This window comes from Passer domesticus, chromosome 3 (genome assembly GCF_036417665.1).
Source record: "Passer domesticus isolate bPasDom1 chromosome 3, bPasDom1.hap1, whole genome shotgun sequence".
Taxonomy (NCBI): domain Eukaryota; kingdom Metazoa; phylum Chordata; class Aves; order Passeriformes; family Passeridae; genus Passer; species Passer domesticus.
Genome location: NC_087476.1, coordinates 31,190,376 through 31,209,042, shown reverse-complemented (window position 1 = coordinate 31,209,042; position 18,667 = coordinate 31,190,376). Strand labels below are relative to the sequence as shown.

At 37.3% G+C, this 18,667-nt stretch overlaps 1 long non-coding RNA gene across 1 annotated transcript in view; it reads right to left on the bottom strand.

Annotated features, from left to right (window-relative positions):
- Positions 1 to 407: 407 nt before the first annotated feature.
- Positions 408 to 18,667, bottom strand: part of LOC135296273 (uncharacterized) — a 200,414-nt gene continuing 182,154 nt past the window's right edge. Inside the window, exons 4-5 of the long non-coding RNA XR_010358336.1 lie at positions 4,848 to 4,870; positions 408 to 541 (exon numbers count right to left, since the gene is read on the bottom strand). This is a non-coding gene — a long non-coding RNA (uncharacterized LOC135296273). The remainder of the gene's footprint in view (positions 542 to 4,847; positions 4,871 to 18,667) is intronic.

The following is an 18,667-nucleotide window of genomic DNA, read 5'->3' as shown; positions in this document are numbered from 1 at the left end:
TTGCTGGCCAGACAGATCAACAGGCACACAGCTCCAAATCAGGAATAGTGCTTACCTTGGGCTCTAACAGGAAAAATAGGATTACTGAAATGTGTGGGATTGCAAAGAGGGGAATAAATCTTCAGAAAATCAGATATAATTGATTTCACTGCTCAGAAAAAAGTTTTCTTAAATCTCATCTCACTTGAAAAGTGATGACAGATGGGTATGGCAGTTTAATTACTTTGTTTTCAGGTCACCACATACTGTACATTCTGCTAAAGAGTCTGGGAGAATGATGACCACATGCTGCTTCCTGGCTGCTGCCCTCTGGATCAGTAGAAGTTCTCAGGAGGCAGTGGAGATTCCATCTCTTTCAACAGAAAAGGGAATATCTGCAACCAGATGCGTCCAACTGCAAGAGCAGACCCATGGATAGGCATCCATAGAGCAACCAAGGCATCAAGAGACACCACAGGACTCCTCCAGAAGGCTTTCCTGGAGACCTCAGAGGGTCAGTGTATGTTTTCTGCAACTCAGGAAACCACCGAAGGTTGCTGAACTGAAAAGAAAGTTAAAAAAAAAAATCTTAAACAGCCAGGATGCAAGTGAGAAAAGCAATAAGTGTTTTCAACATTCATTTTTAGCCAATTTCACCAGCAATCTTGAGTTTTCTCTCTGGAAAGAAGTGCCATGTTCCACCTTACTATTTTTGGATTTTATTGAAACACACCTCTAGGGATTGGAAATGTTCAGTGTCTTTTGGCATGCTTGGCTTCAGAGAGCTGCTCCATTTCAGGGATGGAGCAGCTCCAGCTGAGGGCCCCGGCTTGACTGGGGATCCCATCACACAAAGCTCTTTCATGCCTTGAGATCATGACTCACCATTTTTAAAGGATAAAGCTGGCAAGGCTCTGGCTGTATGTTAGCTTTCATACTATGGCATGTACACCCAAGAAACCAACTTCTCTGTGGCTCCAAAAACCAGAGCCATGAGGGCATCTAGCAGTCCTCACAATTGCTTCCACAGAGACAGGTTACAAAAGAATTATGCCATGTAAATATTTTGGAGTTTGGGTGTATTTCAGTACTCCACACAATTTATCCACACAGACTTCAGAAGGAGATGTAATCTCCTTCTGTTCACACCCCATATAAATGTGTCCAGCACCCTTTTGAAGATACAGGGAAATATTAGCACTGCTTTAAACCTAGAGTAAAATTTCCTGTCTCTCAAAGGCAGGGTTTTTTACTTGGGAAAGGTATTTTTAGGGCACAGTGCTAGGATGACCACAGAAGTAATTTTCCAATGTGTTCAAATATGAGAAGTGTGAGCTTCTTGTGAAAAACTATCTATGCTGAAAATAAAATTTTACAATTAAACCTTCAGTTTAAGAGACAAAACTTGTGACAAATCTGTAAAAGCTTTAATCTGATGTAAAAAAAAAAAGAGAGAGAGAGAGAGAGAGATGGAGCCAAAATTAGAATATGTCAATTCAATATATCTTGGAAGTTAGTCTTCTTCTATCCTATATTTTATTTCTTGTCTGAAGCTTCTAAGATGCAGCTGTTTCATTATACCACGAGAAGAGACAGTGATGCACGTCAAGATAGGCACTTCACAGGGAAATTACACCTACAGGTAACCCCAAAAAATCTCCCAGAAAGAATCAAGAGGAGGCTTTTAAAAAGTCAGCTTTGCCACTGCCTTATACATTTCAGCTCTGGATCTTCTCTTGTGCTTAAGGCACTTTTGCTCTAAGCAGAACTTGGACAGATTGTGCAAAGTCCAGGGAACAGACTGTAGAAATTACCAATGACCAGCAACTTAGAAGGTTGAAAAGGAGACTGAATTAACTGAAATTGCTTAATGTAATAGAGAAAAACAATCTCTAATCATGTAAGACAGTGGAAAGGAAGGTAATGGTCTCTCCCACACAATGGACCAGACTGGAAACAGCATTACATCAAGAAATGCTGAAATGCTCATCCGGCAGGCAGGGTGGGCTGGCAGGGGAAGAGGCTGAGCAAGGGGAAACAAACCATCAAACACAAGCAGAGCCTGAGGAGGGAGATGATGCACAACCACGATTCAGAAGTGCTGCAAGGAGACAGCAGCCCCAGAGACCCACGGAGGGTGGGAATGGTTTGATGCAATTAAAGAAACTAAGTTTCTTAAGGTTTCAGTTGCTGGACTGAAATTAAGCCTCCAAGAACTAAGTTGGGAGGGTAATATTAGGATGGAGGGTTTTTTTTTTTAATTCCCCTCTAATTTCTGTCCTCTCTCATAATGTTTTTTCCCTATTTTAGAGAAGTTCTATTTCATAAGTTGGGGGTTTTTCTAGCAATACTCAGGAAATATCATCCACAAAGGGAGTTTCAGCCTCAAGTTTTGACCACCTAAGTGTTCTAAGAGGTTCGTACACTTAATTGTACACTTAATTCATATGTTTAAAAGATGAAAAGCATTATTTTAGAATGTTCTAAAGCAGACCCTCCATATCAACAAAATCCCAAAACTGCAAATTTTTAATTCATGTATGACTCATACATACATGTACGACACTTTCTCCTTCACACTTTCCTTTCTGTTGCAATAGTATCTAATAGTACCTAAGCTATTCAAAAATTAAATTATGCTCAGAAGACATAGTTTGCTTGTTAAAAAAGAATTGTTCAGAAGTCAAATTTAAATTTTGCTTTTGTAGATTCAGTGTCTATGGTTTGAAAAAGCTTATAAAAATTGATTTGGGATACTTGGCTTTATTTTTGTTCTGTGTAACAGTTGTCCTGATTGTTTTGCTAAGTGATTATTTACTTTTGATACAATTCACATTGAATTAGTGGTGCTACCAGTTTTGTGCATAGCAGTACCTGTATCCTTTTGTGATTTTGACATGTGGAAAAGCAATTCAAAAATGCTATACTAAATTAATTTCATCAGTTGTCCAGCTACACATATGGGATATAGTTTTTAATTTTTATTTGCTGTTTACTTTATGTAATTTACTGTTGCTACGTTATTCCTAGTATGCTCTACATGAAAAATTACAAAGAATTTAGCTATTTTCAAAGAGCAGACAGATTAGTGAATCAGTATAAAGAAGCACTGTGCACTCTCCTGGTTCCTATCCTACTCAGTGGATGGCACATGTGGCTGGTGTGGCCCCAGTGCTGGGCCCTCCCAGAGCCCTGTACCCTGACTGGAGATGGCTCTTGAGACACAGATCTCTTTAGCCTAAGGGAAAGGATGGCAACACCCTTAGCTCCTGCCAGGATGGCAGGACAAGAGATGGTGGAAGGCAATAGGAGGTCAGTGAAGCCTGAGGTTTGCTCCAGGGTTTGATAAAGTGCTGTAGCAAAGCATTCTTCTCCAAGGCCAAGACCAAAGGAGAAATTGTAAGTTCAGTTCTACCCAGGGTTTCTCCCTAAGCAGCACAAATGCCCCTTCACCAGAGGGATTTTAGCATAATTTCAGTGCAGCAATCCAATACAACTTGCTGTGACTAAAGACTGAGGCACCAGGCCCAGCCAAAAGCATTTTTAAATAACATTCCTTCAAACTGCACCGTCTGTTCATTCTTCTAAAGAACACTTAAGACTCAGTACTTTTAAACAAATGGATTGTCCAGGGCAATTCTGCAAAAGTAATTCAGGCTGGGCTGAAAATATGTCCCACAGACACGGCACAAGCAATCCAACCTGAAAGACTGAGCTACAAATTATCTTCCCTGACAATGTGAAGTCTTTCTCTTTTTTTTTTTCCCCCGCTTTTTTCACTGTCTGGCCCAATTAGTTGGGACTTTTTGCTGGAAGCTGGCAGTACTGTACTACTTTGCATTCCATAACCTCTGTTGTGTTCAAACCACAAGTGTGAATTTGCCAGGGGCTGGTTCCTCAGGGGTGTCAGGACAGAACGGGTTTTTCTATATCTCTTTGTTGCTCTGATGTATGTTGTTCTGACATGTCCTTGCTTTTAACATTGGAACATCATTTTTAAAAGTTATCTCCCTTCAATTTTTGTGAAAAATTCTGTTTAAAGCATTTATAAATACTTTTAATATGGAGGTTTAATTACTTCTTGTTTTCATGGCACCACAACATTGATTCCAAAGGGAAAAAAGTTTCATGAAGTGCGCTAATTTTCTTTTTAAAAATCTGTTGAGTATATAAGAACCTATTTTTTTCAAAAACTACAGATGCTTTTTCATAGCTTTGGAAGTGAAAAAATTATGTTAATATTACCATTTGATTTTGGGATAGAACAAGACAAAAAGTGTCTGGTTTTCTGTGTTCTGTATCACATTACAGAAAATGTACTGTTAATGTTGAAGTCTTTTTTTCCTATTCTCAAATCTCATTTCTTACTTTCTTCTGAAAATATTTAAATTTAATTGTGTTTCCTCACTGTGTTCTTGCTCCCAGAGTCACATAATTTCATCTGAGGGATATTATATCACAGAAACCTGGCTATTATTAAAAGTATTCAGTTACCAGTTCTATTCATAAATGTCTTTTAAAAATATAGGTTGAATTACAGAGCCACCTTGTCATTTATTTTTATACAAGAGATGGTTCCTAAACATGTTTTGGTATCAATTTTAATAATTCTCTTTTTCTGACTTTTGATTCCTGTTAATTTTTAGGAATATAAAGCAGATCCAGCAATATTATCCACAGTTTATTTGAAGCAAAAACTGGCTTAGCTTCTCTCTTTTTTTTTTCTTTTTTTTTTTCCCCAAGCAATGCTTTGCCAGCTTCTCAATGTGTCATCAGTCCACAAATTAGCAGCATCCTAAACCCTCTGTCAGATCATCTGGGCAAACACTACCTTCTTTGTGTGTGATAAATTAAATGTGATGACATACCTGACAGTCTCCATTTGAGAGCTCTTAGGAGGGAAGAAGAAAACACATAGCAGATTAACTGAGGTTGTCAGCAGCAGCAAAATCCAATCATAAAAGGGAACAAAGACAACAATGATCAAAGAAGGGCCCCCCAACACCACCTAGCTTGATTCCTTTTGGGAAAGAAAAAACTGTTTATGTTTTCTTCTCATTTTAAACTGATTTGTGATATCAATATTTAACTAGGAAAATAATACAGGATTTTATCACCATTTTTTAATATTAATACATGCAACTATATGGCAATTCTTTCCCAGTTTTGATTTTACTCAAAACACAATTTTGAGTATCCAATTTAACCTATCTCATTTTGCTTTCAAAATTGTAATCTTAAGATTCCCAGTCTGATTTAGTACTCTGTACAAACACTGGGGAAGACCCTACAGGCACTACCTGATGCTGCTACTGGCATGTCAGACAGGTCTGCATCTATGGTATTTTAGTTACACACAGAGCCACCAGAAGAATTCAGAGACATGCATTTGATGGAAGAGGATTTGAAAAATATGTAGTCTCTTCTGTAGCGCATATATATATATATATATATCAGCATTTATTTATTTCTAATGAGAAAACCTTTTTTATCCAAGCTAAACATCCCTGAATATACCTATTTCTGATTTTATAAGCGTGCCTCACATGCGGCACATTTCATTGAGTAACCAAAAAATCCTAAAAAACATATTCAAATGAAACAATTACAATGGTTAATAATTAAATGTATTCTAAATCTGTACTTCAGAGATATTACACCTGAGCTCAAAAAAACCCTCTGTACCATCAAAGCATATATATTGCCTATTCTTCAAAAGAATTTACTGCAGGAAGGAAAGTAATGTGGAAGAGCAGAAAATCTGTCACAGGTGGAGAGGGGGTAAGAGGAGAATCCAAGCCTGTGTCTGCAGCTGCTGAACAGGAACCTGTTCAGGCCCCATAGTTCATCATCACAGAGATATTTGGTTACAAACCTCTGGCCATCCTGCCAAGACAAAGTCCCCCAGTACACACGTACATGCATCCTCAGTAACTCCTGGAATGACAGGGACATAAAGGAGACCTGTGACAGTGTGGTAAAGTGCCAAAACATGGTCCTTGGTAAAACCAGGTACTCAAGTGCCTTTGATGCCCAGAATGACCGGGTTGCTGAATCAGTTTGTTCATGCACTTACATCATTGTTTGTTGATGTCAGTTTGAAAATGACATCATGAACTTCAGAGCAAATACTGAAATACTAAGAAGCCATAAGCCCTAGTGAATACTGCAGCAGAATGCTTGTTTCTGTTCCTCTACTTTTTGTCTTGTGTTGCTAAGTCCTAAATGGTTCTTTTTGTAAGCCAAAAATCTCTTTAGGACAGAACTCAAACAAAGCAATATGGAAGCACAATTTTTCAACTGCTTTCACAGATGAGGCTGTACAGTTTCTTCCAGGGATCACTTCTGCTCCAGCTTTATCCTCCTCATCAGCAGCATTGGAGGCTCCCTCTTCTCTCTGATCCCTCTGGTGATCAGCAGTGACTGCAAAATGCTCTTACCCCCCCTAAGGACCACCTTAGAATGAACATCCAAATGCTACAGATGAGCAGCTGTACAGCTACTACATCTGAAGGCACAAAAAGGCTCAGTGAAAACATTTTCTGGCGTTTCTGCTGTTATCATGGTTGTCATGTAAGTATTCTGGCCTGTGTGTAAAATAAGTGCCTCAATGTCCATAGAACTCTAGAGCAGAATTTATTTGGCTGCTTTTCAAAAAATGTTTTTATGGAAAGTGCCTTACAAATATGACATCAGTAATGGGCTAAACTCAGACTTTATCTGCCATCTCTGAATACTGAAATAAGCAGACTTTCCTGAATTCAGAGATAGAATTTAGCTATATTTAAACAGATCCCTAACACAAACCAGAAGAAAAACAAGTTAATAAAGCTGCTGATAAAGCACAGCTTATAAAAGTTGCATTTATATACTTATTTTGCTACCTTTATAAAATCCTGTCATTTTTTCACAAAGATCTCATTTGTAAAGATGCATACAAACTAACCTGGTAAAACCCAGTGCCCCCATCAGCCCACATCTCTATTACTTTTTTAGTATGAGCTTGAACATGACTAGCTTTACTATTTCTTGATCCTTAGCTAGACAATGTTAATTACCATCTTTGTCATCATCATCTTAATCATCATCATAATCACATAATTACAACTGGAAATGCCTGTGCCTGGCTATTATGACACGCTCTTTGCTTCCTAAAGTGTATAACACAAAACAACACATTCACTTCTGTGGCTGAAGGCAATTTTTTTTTTCTTTTCTACGTAGCTATATTTGTCCAAGACAGTTACTTACAGGAGGTTTCAAGTCTGTTCAGATGTTTATGTCTAAACCTTAAAGATGCCAGTGCTGATTTATCAGCCAGTAAAGGTGGTCTGAGTTTGCATGGATAACACTGCCCCATGCTGGTTCATAGGAGAAAGTCCTGGCTGACTCTTTTACCAAAATTTACAAAAAAAGGCAAGTGTCCTGTAATTTTAACCTCTACATTTGTTTCATATTGTTTCTTTAGGATAGTAATTTTTTTTCTTCAACAACTTTTCACAAATATCACACAAAATACTGCACTTTGATGGTCCTGAAAACAAAACAGAGGAGAAAATGTGACTTTCTAAAATGCACTGGAAGAGAAAGCTCACTGTCTGTTTTCTCACTGAAAACAGACAGTACCCAGGACATCACCCCACAAGCTTCATGAGAACAGGATTTCCACAGACATTGATGCAAGCTCTGTAATGTAGACAGGCTGGAAAAGTGTAAAAGAGACTATAAGCACATTTCAGCCCCACTCCCAGTTGTTCAGTTCTATGTTTATTACTCTATATACATTTATAAGCAGATAGATATAGATATATATATATATATATAGACAGAGTGCTATATACATTTATAGACCTCTAGCTGTGGTCTAAAACTGCAGTTTCTGGATTTGTTTTTCTTCACAATTTTTGGGTTTTTTTACCTTTTCAGGGGCAGAGCTGCAGTGAGCTGAATTCGTCTGAGAACTCTTGCTGCAGTCTCTGCATGACCATGGACACAGTTAATCTCTCTGTATCTAACATATACAGTTAAAGTGCCTAAAAGAGTCAGTTGTTTACAGTTTTTCATCTCTTAGGATTGAATACAACTATATTGTCAACATATAACTACCATTTTGAAATAGGCCATTTAAGGGACTACAGGCAAGTCAAAAATTTTATATGTTTGTGTTCATTAGGAAAAAACTGGTCCACAAGGAAACTGGGGCTGGCATTGCAGACACAAAACCTTCACATTGTAAACGACAGTATAGGACAAGTGTCAGGTAAACACAGTAAGCAGCAAGATAATTGCAATTAAGGAGGTCATCCACTGAAATTTGCAAATGAAGTGATCATTGTTGGGGTGAAAAAATTAAATTTGGGTCTCTGGCACACAGGTGGGACAAGGAAGCAAATAGAGGGAAATGTTAAAACCTGAAGAAGAATCCACAGAGAAAGAGAGGCTGAGGAGTCATCTCTTTATTCTAGATAGCTTCCTGAGAAGGGGAAGCAGAGAGGGAGGTGCTGAGTTCTTCTACTTGGCATCCAGCGATAAGATGTGTGAGAATGTTTCAAAGATGTGCCAGGGGAGGTTCAAACTTGGCATTAGGAAGCATTACTTTACCTGGGGAGTGGTCAAACATTGGAACAGCTCCCTAAGAGATAGTCAGTGCCTTATGCCTGTCAGTGTTTAATAGGTGTTTGGAAAACGCCCATAATTGGGGTGGGACTTGATGATCTTGAAGGTCCACTGCAACCTTAAAAATTCTACGATTCTAAGATTCTATAAAAATGTGTTTTAAATTTGTCTGAGCCCTGAATTGCTCAGGCAGTTGGACTAGATTATCCCAGTGGGTATCTTACAACTGGAATGTTCTGTTCTACTCTATTCTAGTCAAATCTGACAATCTTTAACACCAGAGATACAGTCAATGATAGGAGAAAACCAAGAGTTTCTTATAACAGGGCTGAAACAAGAGACGTGTGGGAAGAGTACCAGTATTCCAAAGTAGCCCAACTTCTCTATTAAGAATCTGGAAATAAAAATGTTAAAAGACATAGTTGCTCCCACAGTGATAACATGAAGTGAAGGATTGTGTGTGTGTGTGTGTGTGTAAGAATATCCATGCTGGTTTGTTCATGACTCCTCTCCAGCAGTGGACACGACAAGATGATGGAAAGGAGTCTAGAAAACTGAATTAATCTCCACTGACCATGAGACACTTTCCCAACTCCTTCCCTGTATTAACGTATATAAATATCGATAGCATCAATCCCTATGTTGAGGCAGCTACTTTATTGTATTCCTTTGGGTTGTTATACCATATAAATAAATATAGATGTATACAATGAAATACATATTGCTATTTTAAAGCAATTACTTCTGATAATACCTGTATCCCTCAGCCTAAATTTGGTAAATTTAGCACTGACTGTGGATTGAAAAGAAGGAGAAAACATCCAACTATGACCCAACTAGCATCAGCTAATACTTGTATTAATACAATTCCCATGCTCTGGGCATTTAAATAAAAATAAAATCTAAATCCAAAAGTAGAGGAAAAACAAGAAAGAAACTCCTAATCAAACTGGAAATGTTTAGCCACTCAAACAATTTTGGCTGTCCATGAAGTGGAAACAGATGAACTATCATAGAAGTATTCTGTATTTTGCCAGATCACCACTGCAAAACAATAAAACAAGTTTGCAAGGATCAAAGGGAGAGTTAAGGAAATCAAAACTGTATATGAAGAAAGTAAACATGGGTTTGGAGTCACCACCTTCATTTTACCCAGCCTTTGCTCAATAGTTTTATCCCTTATCTTTCTCAAGCTCTGTGATTTTCTGTAGTTGTCTCTTCCAATGCAATACAAATCAATTCTCAATATGGCTCCCATTCAAAACAGAAATATGACATGGCCAGCACTCAATGATGCGGTCACAGCATGACCCTAGACCCCTAACTGCTTTGGAATGTTTAAGTGCTAAACACCTCACATTCAATGAGATTAAATACGTGTAAAGTTATCACCTTTAAGAAAAGCTCTTAATGATCAGGCATCCTACTTGTAACTGCATGAAAAACTCTCTAATTTGCTACCATAATTTTGGGGTGGCTTTCTAGAGGCTCTTTCTTGGGGTGCAGGAGGGTTGAGAAGGGAGAATGTTTTTGTCTTGTCGGCTGCAAATTTTAACATTGTGAAATACTATACAGCTATAGGCAGCAAAAGGACTTCATTTCACATCCTCTCCTGGGACCTATGTCTTCAAGATCCTTCAACTCGTAAGAAAATACAAGAAAGCAGCACTGTGACTGCAAAATGGGCTCTTTGTAGACCTCCACTTGTGGCCCTGGCAGCCAGGGTCAGGGTATGAACAGATCTTGTTGCAATGTTTATTTAGAAAGAATGTTCTCTTCCCTAAGGTAAACATTTCTTATAAGGGTTTTCTCCTCTAATGAAGTGCAGATGTCTACCCCTCCCACCAGGACTGAGTGCTTCTGCTTGCTTTTGCCTAAGTATATTTCTCTTCTTTTTCTAGCAATGAAAAATATTATTTTGTTCCCTTCATGTAACAGGTATACCAAAATTCCCCCAAAAAATCAATAAATGCTGTTTACTGTATTAAAAATCATTATGAGGATAATGATTACATCATAGGAGTAATTTTTTTCTGCTTCTTGATTTGATTTAATGCACACAAAACAACAAAACCTTCAAGTATGCATCTTCCCACATACATTTTTTTTCAGTGACAATTTATTTGTAGTTTCCTACCTTGAGATTTTTTTATTTCATTTAATAGATTAGAGGCAAGCCCAGCAAAGAATTTGATCAAATCTGATGAATAAGAGAAAATTGAATGACATATGGTCTTAAAGATTGCTTTTACCTAAGCCATAAAGAACCTTTTTAACCATTTCTCTTCTTCCTGTAAAGATAAAAATTTGTATTGGCACTTTTAAAGAGATGTTATATTTCATTATAAACCTTAAATTTTATTTTCCTCATCCATATTATTATTCTGTAAACACAAATTAATCTTTTTTGGATTAACAATGATAACTTCTCTCTGAGAAAAAAATTTCAACCAAATCTGTGCTTACCTCATGATCATTAGAACTGCACCATATTTTCTTACATTAAGAGAATGTCATGCAGATAAGCATGAAAACCTTATAAAGCTCAGACTATGTCACATTGCACAAGTACCTTCCCTTTATCCATTTAGTCGTTTACCCTGTCAAAGGAAAAAATTATATTTATTAATAAAAGAAAATAACACTTATGTGATATGACCTGTCATTGGCAAACCTACAACAGCTAGATGTTTGGGTTTTTTGGGTTTTTTTGGTGTTTTTTTTGTCTTCTGGCTATTTACATTCTGATTGCTTTATCTTTTCTGGACTTAGCTTTATAATTTCTTCAGTCATTCAGGCCAGATTCAATTAACTAATGTGTAATTCCTTCGTGCTCCTTTTTTTTTTTTCTGCACAGCTAGGACTATATTTGGCATTCTCTGGTGCTGTCATCTTTGGTTCTTTATAGCAACTGATAGTCACAAGAAAACTGGTAATCTTGTGAAGAAAGGACTAAGGGGAAGAAGGAAGTAAGGAGGGGAGTAGTAAAGAAGGAAGAAATTTCATTTGCAAATGAGAATGAAGCAATCCTACGGAGTGTTTTAGAACATTTAGGAAATTGTGATGCTTTAAAAGATGTAGACAAGTGCAAAATTTCAGGAAAATAAATGCTCAGGCCCTACAGAGGACAGAGACAGGAGTCATAACTGTAAAAAATGAAGAAAGAACTGTAGTGAGTTAGTTGCTCAACATCACAGCTTGGTTAGATATCCCTGCAAAATGTATTGAAGGCAGGTTACATAACAATGGAAACAGTATGGAAAAACTTTATTTTGTCTTGCCTAGCAGCATAGGCAAGTATTGCAATGCTCTATCCACCTTTACACCACTGGAAATTGAAACGTATGTAGGTAATGGCCAGTTAATCATTTCAACAGCTGACCTAGTGACATAGACATCAGTAGTTTAATATATTTATAGGTTCACCTAAAAGACTTGTGGTCAGTTTGAATGCAACTTACGCATACTTTGCTGGAAAGGAATTATATCATACTAAGGAATTCTTTGTTTCTCAGGAAAGGGAATAGCAAGAGTCAAGTGCTAGATGAGAAGTACAGGGAAAAGAGTCTCAACTGAGGGAATTTTTAATTCTTTAGTTGGCAGCTAACACTAACTTCTAATGGCTGATTTGTGTATTGGGAAAAACAAAATGCAAACAGCCAAACAAATGTAAACAAACACCAAGGCCTTCTCCAACAGGCACACCTGCTGTTCCACATCTCTCCATTACAGGCTGTCTTTCCATGCATGTCCAAAGCATCAGCTCCACGTGTCCTCCCAAGAGCATCTTGTCTCCAAACATGTTCTCTCCATGTATTACCTTAAATGTGTCTGAGCCATGGTTCAGCACACCCCTGCCAGGTAACTGCAGTCGGGAGCTATGACAGAGCACATGCGTGGGTTGGTCCATGCTGTGGCTGGATGTGGGCAGCTCATCTCTTCCCACCCAAAACATCCTGTAGCCCACTGCCACGGGAAACCCTGATATTTGTAGAGTACCAGCCAAAACCTTACAATTAAAAACTATATTCATATTCTTAGCAGAAAAGATGACTAATCGTGAGAAGACATGAAAGACAGGACTATCAGATTTTCTACCACTTACAAGCTAATGTGAAAACTGAAGTGTTGTAAAATATATGTTGTATCAAAGCTCAGGTTACTGCATTCAGTATGTAGGATAATACAGGTAGAAAAGTGTAGAAGTGAGGTGTTATAATAAGGTACTTTGTCTTTAAATCTCCCATGTCTGTAAAGCTGAGGAAATAAAGAAGAGGCTTCAGGAAGCAATGTTTATTGTTCAATCAGGAACATTTACTTATGTGTGTCTTATTTATTCCTGTAAGTGACAATGGGACCTCTTTTGAATAATTAAAGGCAAATAAAAAAATTATAGGTAATAAATGGGAGATAGGCTGATGTAACTATGCCTTACAGTATTTTTTCATTATATCATGACAGGATAATTAATTTTGGAAGGGATCCCCAGGTGAATCCCCTCTTCAAAGCAGGGATGTTTTAGCAGATAGACCATGTTGAACAGGACAAGGTTTAGTCAAGATCTGAAAGTCTGCATGGATGGAAACCCCACAGCCTCTCTGATCAGTCAAAACACATCCAATTCCTAATGCATTATGTACTGCAGACTCCTAACCATTTCTACCCATTTCTTCCCAGTTTCTAACTGGGAAGCCTGAAAATGAAAACACTCCAGGTTCATCCTTAGAAGTGCTAAACAGAGGAGAATAATCACAATGCTTTCTTCTTCTTTTTTTTTTTCCTTCAACGCACTGTTAATTTTAATTTATCTAGACTATTTTACTTTTGTAACTAGTACCATATGCTTAGAGTACATAGGATTCCAAAATTAGATTTTAAATTCTATTTTGGTCTACTTGAAAAATCAATTCAAATAAATAGCACAACATAAAGATAAAAACAAATCTTTCAATATCAAGCTGTCATATTTGAAAGAGCTACAGTTCAGCTCAGTTCAGATTTCTTGTAGCAAAGTAGTCTGCCTAACAGAAATATAATTGTAACCAGATGAAGGAATTGATTAGTTACCCATTAGTTCAAGGAAAGCAATGCCAACCTTCATCATGCCAGATTAAATTAAAAGAACTGGAGTCATCAGCTGTTTCTCAGTCTGGAAAAACACATGTCATTTGTGCACCATCTTTGTAAACAAAGTTCTCTTCTTCAGAAGCTTAATATGTGTGCACAGATATATATGAAAAAATTCATCCCTTGGCATTGTATCAGCATCAAAAGTTCAGTGGAGTCATTAAACTCATTCACCACCTGTATTAACAGAATTAATACCAACCTTAATAGGCTGCCATTCTTGGTATAAATTGTGATTAAGCATTTTGAAAATGCCTTTAAAAATTTTTATTGGTAGCAGGGCACAGTGAAGCATCCAAAATGCTTAATCTGCAAGACTACATTCCCCATGGGGAAAATAATTTTTTAACCCCCACTGAAATCAATGGCAATATGTTCTGTAGCATATTTAGGAGCATTTTATCTGCTTTGGTATCTGTACATTGGCACACCATGGGACTTCTGCTGGGGTGAGGCTGTATAAACAGCAGTGTTAATTGAGGCATTTCTTTCTGCCACTCATTTGCCCCCACATGATCGTCCTTACCCACCACCACTACTTTGTGCACACACAACTGCTTGTGCTGCTGCAGAACCAAAAGCTATGTTAGAAATAAGCTGGCAGGAAAACTGGGAAAAAGCCCCCAGGAGGACAAAGAAAGGATAGTCACTGCTAAGAGGTCATGGAGACATTAAATTCATCCCAAGAAGACAAAGATAAAATGCAGTGGTGGGTTTGCATAGATGACTGGATAGTATGGAATGGCCCAACTGTAGCTAAATGAGCCAGTATTCCTGGAGCAGGAAGAAACTGAGAAAAAAAAGTGGAAACACCCCATGTGGACTTTGCTGTGATCAATGGATTTCAAGCTCACAGATCAAAAAGATAATACTGAAAGAAGGTTGCCTTTAGAAGAACAGAAGCATATGTGAACACAAAGTTGTGACAGAGATCCAGCTAATAATTTGCAACTTTTCCCTCATTAAATCTATTAACTCCTCTGCAGCACCTTACCTTATTTCTGTTTTAGCCTCATTTATATCCCTTTCCTATGCACTCCATTTTGCATTTTCCTCTCTCACTCTTTCCATATTGTGTCTCCTTGAATTCATTTTATATCCCAAACCAGATTTGCCTGCCGTTCTTACAGCACCTTTTCAGAGCTTTCTTTTTTATTTTGTTTGCTCCATGGTTCTTCGTGCCCATTTGTTTTCTGAACCAGTCTGAGCGTTCAGGTGCCTCTAGCTTGATATCTGCCAATGTCATTGTTGAATTACATTTTTCCAGTATCTCTCTCTTGGGTAGTCCTTACTTTTCTCAAATTATTTAAGCTTTTTCCAGCCACCAATGTGTTTCGCAGTTTCACCCCACATCTCTGTCCTTCTCCTCCTGGATCACAGTCTCAGAGTTTTGAAAAATTAATTCAAATATCCTCCACATTCATTTTTTCTCATTTCTTTTTCTAATAAAATAATTAAACCAGGACAATTTCGATCTCTTTCAGTTAGACTTTCAAGGATAACAGGAAAAAAATTTGCAGTATCTAATAAAGGAAGTAAGGGACAATTACTTGGCAGCACTGAGAACTTTGCCTATGGCAGAAACAGACCTGCTAACACAGATGTCAAAAGTCATGCTTCTACTGAATTTCAGAGGAATAGGTCTGTGCCTGTGTGGCAGGCAAACATGCACATATACCTGTAATGATTATGCTGCAAACAAAAAAACTTATATACAAGCCAAAACACTTCCTTCTCCTGAAGATTCCATCCTCTCTTAACTAAGGAATACTTTTTCTAAAAGAGAGTAATCATGAAAGTACTATTTATGGATTTGTAAAATTGTCTTGTTCTTGGCAACAGAAAACACATTATAGAAATTTATCAAATAATGAGAAACTAGAGTAGGTTCCCCTAAAAAAAAAAAAGAACAGTTGAACACAACTGATATTGGATCTTCATATCACTATCTAGAAAATTTTCTTCTTTTTTTTTTTGCTGTAGGATCTGCATCTGAGAAGAAGTAATATGGTTTTATTTTTAATTATATAAGTAAATGCTTCCTATAGTCATTGCTTCCTACGGAAAGAAAGATCTTTCACTTACCTCAGACAAGGTCAATTATATGTTATGTTCTATAATGAATAAATATCCCACCACTCTATGTTATACTTGGAAACAAGAGTATATGTCAGCAGCACAGCTGGATTTTTTTTTTCCTATGAATTTGCTTTCCTGCAAGTAAACTCTTTTTTTTTTTTAAGCAAAGTGAGTAAAAATGAAAAAACTCAAAAAACTCAGTGGAGTCTCTTGCATAATATGGCTACCCAGGACAGATGAGGAAGGGCCATTCTGCAACAGGGAATTATTTGGGGAGTTAAAATTAAAACCACTCCAATGATTTTCTCACTAGAATGCTGTTTAAGCTGAGCTGTGTGTGACTACATACTAGAGAAGTTTGAGTTTGTAATCATCTTCCCTTTATGTTGCTGTATTGCACTGCTGGGACTGGTTGCTGCAGTACAGTCATACAAAAAAAAATTAATGAGTGACACTGCACCCATCTTCTTTCTTTTTCCAGCCCACACACTACATAAGCTCAGCAATTTATGTTTAAGATCTGCCCAATACCACATTTTTCCATGTGCCTGGGAGATATTATGAGTATCAATGAAGAATTGTTTCCTTTTCTGTCCAAGAAACTAAAGCTCTGAGGAGCCCCTGTTAATCTTTATAGAGTGAAAAATAATCCTATTTGAAGCAGTCATGTGTGACAGCCTGGTGTCCTAGCAGCAAGTTAGGCCTTTCAATAGCAATTTCAAGAGACAACAATTTAAAATAAAGAACTTAGAAGAATCGCATTAATGGCAAAAACATCTCACCTTTAGTTGAAAACTATATGAAAGGTTCTGCAACTCTTACAACTGAGCCCACACTACTTTGTAATGGTGGAAAATGAGCAGTGAGAGGAGTTCTCTTCTAATGACTACTAGGCTTTTTCCAAGTATGGATTTTAGCACACTTTTAATTTCAACTTTTTTTCATTAAAATGCTTATTTCCTTAGGTAGCGATAAGCAGATAATCCCACTGAGGCTAACACACTACAAAACATTCAAGGCCTGTTCTTTAATTATTAAAATAGCATCTAACAGGGATTTGAGCACTAAACTGGTCAGCTAATAAAATCTAAAGCACAGTCCATTTATTTACATTGGCTGCAATCAGCAGTGAATTTTGACAGCTCAAGAGAAGGCCTTGCACCACCCTAGCTGCTAATAATTTTGTCTGAACTTCTATCCAAGTGAAGGTTTCCTTCAACACAGCTTCACAGCTCTACTTCTTCACCAACAAATCTAAAAATTCTTCAAAATTACTGACTGGGTTTTGGGAAAGGCTTTAAACTAGTACCAAGGCAAGTAGGTGACAAGCCTACACACATCCCACCTGGCCAAGGCTGGGAAGAGGAATTATTGCAGCTTACAGATTGTATAACAACCCACAATGCCAAAGTGTCTTGGAGAAAAATAACTGCTATTATCTGGATCTGAAAAGAATTAATCGAACCTGCAGGACAGGAGAAGGATGACTCTTACACCCAACATCTGCAGCGCCTTTCCTGGGGTTCTCTGCAGAGATCATGAAACCAAGTCTGAGCACTGCACCCCAATAAAGCAAAAATAACCCAGACAAGAGCAGCAGGAATCCACAGAGTCAGAGTAAATATGGCTTATTTAGGACAACTGAAAAATCAAAGCATCAGGGTTAAGAGGCAGAGAATGCAATGAGTGCCTTGCAAAATTTCTGCCAGAGCAGGGACACCACCTCTCTCATTTCAGTCATGGGCACAACAAGAATCTACATGCTCAACACTCTAAAAGGATGTTTCAGACTAGAGACTAGGAAGAAGAATTTTAATGTAAGAGAAGTAACTAAATGGCAGTTGATCCACTTCTGAAACTCAAAGATGTAACTTGGCCCCATTTCCAGAAAAACAAGCTATAAACCTCACTTTACAACATATGTGCTCTCCCCACTTCAGAGAGCAAAAACCATGTCAATACATTTTTTAGTTACAATCTATTTTTAAAACTGCTCACAAAGATTAGTATGAGCTACAGGTACCATTTTTGCAACCTGGGGATCTTCCAAGAAGGCTACCTCCTGCCCTCATGAACTGGAGCTCAGAGCTATATAGACAAGCCCCATAATTAACAAGAAGTAAAGTCTGCTGGTGTAAGAACTTTTATTAGTATATAGCAACTGCTCAGCAGTAATACAGAGCTAAGTAATTTCTAAATCAAAATAGTTTCTGATGCAATTTGAGTGAAGAGAGCTTATGTATATGCTCAATGATATTGATTGATAAAAGGTTGATTTAACCTTTCAGTATACCTTAAATATTGATAAGAAGAAAATTACAATTAGAGATTCACCTGCATGTATAACTGAGACAAATTTAATTGCATTAAATTAAACATTATTTGATTTTTTACCTGTTCACACTTTAATTCAATAAAATGTGTAGATGTAGATTCCATTAAATCAAATATTTTCTTGCACAGTCTGTGATGAGTCATTTAATTCTGCTGTCTCAATTTATTCATCTAGAAAAATACTGTGCTGCTAACCTCCTTTTAACATTCTGTTAGTTAACTCAGTTTCTTATTTTTTTTTGAATAGTATGAAATAACAGATCCAAGCAAGGGTACATAGAGTTTTTATTTCACACAGAAACTTAATTTCCGTGTGCTTTGCTCTTTCTTTTTTTTTTTTTTTTTCTTCTTCTAGTTGGAACAGATTTAACATGTCAGGGAATCTGACACTAGAATAAGTCAACCTTCTGTATGCATAACAGCCAGCTTTATCTATATCCATAATGCCTTTGCACTCTCATTTCTAATGTCAGCATCTTAAGGCTGCCAGCATTTTTTTGAAACAATTTAAACTATATTTTCTCCCAGTACA